Genomic DNA, 5,488 nt, shown 5'->3' on the forward strand with positions numbered 1-5,488 from the left:
TATTTACTGCTGTGTTGATGACAATTACCTGAAAGAGAAGTTGGGGTGCTTCACGGCCTGGAAAAAGTTTAGCTAAATCAGAAAGCAGGTCTAATTAAGCAAGTTTATATGTGCGATACATATAAAGCTCTTGCTGGTGCCAATTGCATGTGTGTGTTTCGATCTGTCATTGTGAATTGGTTGACACTTCTATTATAGAGAAAGGGCAAATAGCGATATTAAAATATTTCTTTTAATTAACTTCCTTTCAATGTGCACAAATTCGTGCACCAGGCTAATGGTATATAAATAAAAGCTAAACTCCTCACCATATGGCCTATAAGTCCCAAATGGTCTGATCACTGCCTACCTCTCTAAACCCATTCTTGCGGTCTCTCTAGGTGACTGGACTCATTTCATTCCTAATTTATTATTATCTCAGGGTCTTTGCACATATTCAATCCTTTGCCTATTGTATATATTCACAGGACTGAACCTTTCTCATGCTTCAAATCTCAGCTAATTTTACCTCCCTACAAAGGTTTCATCTTACCACTCTTGTTAATGTGTTTCCTCCAGTGACTCTCCATCACTATTCATTTGATAGTATACTTCATATGTGTATCGTCTGATTTCTCACAGTAGAATATCAAACCCATGAGTATGGACAGATGCTAAGGGGGCTGCTGTTATTCCCACTTTCTGATATTCACACCCTTGTGTAATCCCCTCCCCTGGCATGTGGGTTGAAATTATTCCTATTAGAATACAATACTAGAAGTGACATTTAATTTGTTCTTGAATACACAAGATTGTGATGTGTCTCTCACTAGAACTCTCACTTCCTTGCTGGCTTTGCAGAAGCAAGCTGCCGTGGCATAAGATGCCCTTTGGGGAGTGCCACGGGAGAGGTCGCTTCTGGCCGACAGCCACTGGGTCTGGTAGCACGCATGGAATTGAACATGGCCAACCACCACCCGATATTCGAAGCAGAGTCTTACCCAGTTGAGCTTTCAGGTGAGATAGACTTTGAATTCTCAGATGTGTGATGTGTACTGAAAGATTTAGGGCTCCAGAGGCATGTATATTAGGGGAAAAAAAGTGTCTTAATCCTGAGGAATCTGGGACTTTTGGGTATTTTTTGAGGAAACGATCATTAAACTTAGTTGAAGGATGATTTAAACAGGCAGAAGAGTCACTGGACAAATGACACAAAGTCAGCTGCACTTTTCTCTACATCTTATTTTACAAACATTTGCATGGTGCTTCCTCTAGTACTCACATCTCAGGTTCTAAATAGCATCCCCCATTTCTTTTAGCACTAAGTCCAGGTGAGGTTAGGAAAGGTACAAGATGAGCCTGGGGCAGCGTGTGCCAGGGAGGAAGGAAGTAGTCAAGTACCTGGGAGAATAGAGGAGCCAGCCTGGAGGAGCTTCCATTGCCTAAATTTGGGACAACCTGACCTTTAATACCAGGAATATGATGGCAATAGAGTAAACCACTTTGGATTTAAATAAAAAAGATTGGGTCCATAGTGATACCCAAAAAAGAGAAGGGGAAAAAATTCTTTGCAAAGGACTGCCAGATAAATAATGTAGAAAAAAACAGGACATTACCACTCTCATCCTCCATTGTATTAACAATTCAGCTAAAGTCCATCAGTGGCTGCATAAACTTCTGGGTCAAAATATATTTGGGGATATAATGTTCACACAATCTCAAGATATCACCCCACCAATACCTAATATAACAAAAAAAAAATACATACCTTTATGACAAAGATACCTAGCAGTCACCAACTGAATCAAGTGACCAAACTTAGTATAGCCAAAAGTTATATCTATCTCCTGAAATCTTCAAAAAGTCAACATCATGAAAAATAAAACATTTAGCTTTATCCCAAAATACAAGAAACCAAAGAGACATAACAATCCAAGACAATGGGTTAATTTTGGTTAGATTCTGGGTTAGAAAATAATGCTGTAAAAACATTTGTGGGACAATGAAATGAATTTGAATACAAATATCAGGTAACATTACAGAAATATTAATAACTTGCTTTGTTGTATTAATGGTATTGTGGTTATATGGAAAGTGTCCTTGTTTTTAGGTAGAGACATGCAGATTTATTTAGGAGTGGTTAATTAAGGAGTAAAGGGTATAATGCAGATTTGGGCATAGAGTGAACTGTTCTTTTAAGTTTTCTGCAGGTTTGGAATTACAGGAGAAAAGACAAGAAATACTGAATTTAAAAAAAAAAAATGAAAACTTTCCACAGAGAGGTGTGGAAAGGGATGGAGAAAGAGCAAGATGTATTATGCTTCATCTCTTTTAAACCTCCTGAGGACACAGACAATGGACACATTATCACTATCTCTATTCTGGAAATGAGGAAACAACAAAAACCAATTCCAGATAACAGCCTGGAAGGGACATAGCGTGACGCAAGAGAGGTTATGCCACTTCTCTGTATCTTAAACATCTAAACTGACATTTACATTGGGGTAATCCTATATAATAAAGAGGTAATATGCAAATTGACCCTCATGCCATCATGCTGTTACAAGATGGCTGCACCCACAGCAGATGCAGGGTTCCTGTAACGAGCCATAATGAACGATCAGTGGGGACCTGAAGCTGCATGGGGCCAGGCCAGGGTGGGGGACCTGAGGCTGCACCCCCCTGCCCAGCGGGGCTTGATGGGGGACCTCAGGCCGCGCCCCCCACCCCTGTGCCAGGCCGGGGAACCTGAGGCTGCACCCCCCACCCAGTGGAGTTTGATGGGGGACCTGAGGCCATGTCCCCCGCCCTGGCGCCATACTGGGTGACCTCAGACCGCACCCCCTGCCCTGGCACTGGGGCTGGGGGACCTGAGGCTGCTGCTCCCCCCCCCCCCCCCCACTAAGCAGGGCTTGATGGGGTACCTGAGGCTGCGCACCCTGCCTGGCGGGGCTTGATAGGAGTGGGGCCAGCCAGGTCTGGATCTCACCCAATGGGGGTGGGGCTGTCTGGGTCTGGGTCTCACGCGATTTTGAGGTGCACACAGGTGGGCAGGGACTTGACTCTGGGTGGCATGCCCCAGATACTGACAGGAGGATTTTCATATACATTTTACTAATTTAATTTTCTTTCATCTCTGACACTTCTATTACAGAGAAAGGGCAAACAAATAGCAATATTAAAATATTTCCTCTAATTAATTCCCTTTTAACGTGCACGTATTTCGTGCACCAGGCCACTAGTTTCTTTATAATTCCTTTCCCCTCTAATTTTTCTGTATGAAAAACATAGGCACAAAAGAGTTAATAGATGAATGGGGATAGAGTAAAAGTAACAAAATCATACAGAATCCCATAAAAATTCTTCAGGTGTGTGTACTTTGCAAATCCCTAAACAGCAAATACAGAGAGATGCTTCCGACCCCTCAGTGAGATAATGGTGTGTTGCGATACCACGCTGTAGGTAGTGTTTCCCATGTACCTGTCCAAAAGAGCTGGAAAACTGACCACGTTCGCTATCCATCTTCTGTAGCTATGAATCTATAGTGGGTAATCGGGACAATTTGTACAATTTGGGATGATTCCTTTCCTTATTGCTGAATATTATGAAGGACACAAAAGTCTGAGCACCAGACTTAAACAGGGGAGGCCTGCATACAAGTCATCACACCTGTGTGATCCTACATGAGTCGATTTCCTTCCCTGGGCTGTAAAAGGAGGGCGATGTTAATCTCAGATTCTCTTAGTGCCAACATCCTACCCCTAAGATTCTCCCTAGTCTTCTGATGTTGTCTGAGGCAGAATTCAGCTTGAGTATTGGTCTGACCTGAGGTGTATTCCTCCGTTGTATATTTAAATAAACTACCCATTAGTGTTACTTCCCATTTCAGGTTTTACTAAAACTCGGCTAATTTTTTGAGCTGAAGTTGACTCAGAGTCCGCTAGATGGCAATCTTGTCCGTTTTTCTTCCAAGACCTAAGAAGCAGCTTCAACCCCTCTTTTCAACATTTCCAGAATCTTCATTATGTGTCAAACCAGAGGGCTCAGCTCCTGCCTCCACAGACTTCACAACACAACAACCCCTCAGAGAACTCAGTGCCGTCCACTTTATGTTTTTCAAATCAATAATCAGTACAAATGCAAATTCTTTCTTTAAAGTCAAATGATGGCACTATCCTTTCAATGAAATTAACATTTAAATAAAAACTGTCATTGTGGAAGAAAAATCAGGAGGGAAATCGAAGTGCCTCTGGTGCTTCTTATCCTGTCTGTGCTGCTTTAATTTCCATGCAATGGACTTGTTGGTGAGGGCTGCAAAGAATCACCAACCACAGTCCCTGTAGCCTCTACACAGCCAGGAGGACGGAGAGGCTGACAGCACCAAGGGGCAGGTGACAAGAACATTTATTTTATTTTATTTTATTATTTTTTTTTTTTTTCGCTTAAAGTATTACAAAGGGTATTACATAAGTGTCCTTTTCCCCCCCCGCCCTTGACAAGCCCCTGCCCTCCCTTACCCCCCAGTGTCTTATGTCCATTAGTTATGGTTATACGGGTGCATACAAGTCCTTCGGTTGATCTCTTACTCCCCTCCCTCCTGCCCCCCAACCCTCCCTGGCCTTCCCACTGCAGTTTGACAATCAGTTTGAGGCAGCTCTGCCTCTGTATCTATTATTGTTCAAAAGTTTGTAATGGTCTTTATTATCCATGAATGAGTGAGATCATGTGGTGTTTTTCCTTCATTGACTGGCTTATTTCACTTAGCATAATGCTTTCCAGTTCCATCCATGCTGTTGCAAATGGTAGGAGTTCCTTCTTTTTAACAGCAGCATAGTATTCCATCGTGTAGATGTACCACAGTTTTCTAATCCATTCATCTACTGATGGGCACTTAGGCTGTTTCCAGATCTTAGCTATGGTGAATTGTGCTGCTATGAAAAAATATGGAACGCTTCACGAATTTGCGTGTCATCCTTGCACAGGGGCCATGCTAATCTTCTCTGTATCGTTCCAATTTTAGTATATGTGCTGCCAAAGCGAGCACTGACAAGAACATTTAACTTGAGGACAGAGGGTAGGTCAAAAGCCTCTGGCCCACCCTAGCCAGTTTTGCCCAGAGGATAGAGCATCGATCGGCCTATGGACTGAATGGTTCTGGGTTTGATTCTGGTCAAGGGCACATGCCCGGGTTGCAGGCTCGATCCCCAGTAGGGGGCGTGCAGGAGGCAGCCAATCAATGATTCTCTCTCATCATTGATGTTTCTCTCTCCCCCTCTCCCTTCCTCTCTGAAACATATATATATATATATATATATATATATATATATATATATATATATATATATATTTTTTTTTTTTTTTTTTTTTTTTTTTTTAAATAAGCCTCTGGCCTGGGACAGAACATCTCCCTCTGCCACTTACTGACTGTGAGACCTTGAGCCTCTATGAACCATAGCATCTTTCTCTGTAAAAATGGGGATAATTAGATACCTAATTTACATTGGTTTTA

The 5,488-nt window shown here is 42.2% G+C and overlaps 1 non-coding gene across 1 annotated transcript; it reads right to left on the bottom strand.

Moving 5' to 3' along the window:
• Window positions 1-4,916: 4,916 nt before the first annotated feature.
• Window positions 4,917-5,023, bottom strand: LOC139011981 (U6 spliceosomal RNA). Its single transcript, XR_011471770.1, has one exon. It is a non-coding gene; the product is annotated as a U6 spliceosomal RNA (small nuclear RNA).
• Window positions 5,024-5,488: the final 465 nt, after the last annotated feature.

The sequence above is a fragment of the Myotis yumanensis genome, unplaced genomic scaffold (genome assembly GCF_028538775.1).
Source record: "Myotis yumanensis isolate MYYU_CA2020_CCGP unplaced genomic scaffold, mMyoYum1.0.hap1 SCAF_5, whole genome shotgun sequence".
Taxonomy (NCBI): domain Eukaryota; kingdom Metazoa; phylum Chordata; class Mammalia; order Chiroptera; family Vespertilionidae; genus Myotis; species Myotis yumanensis.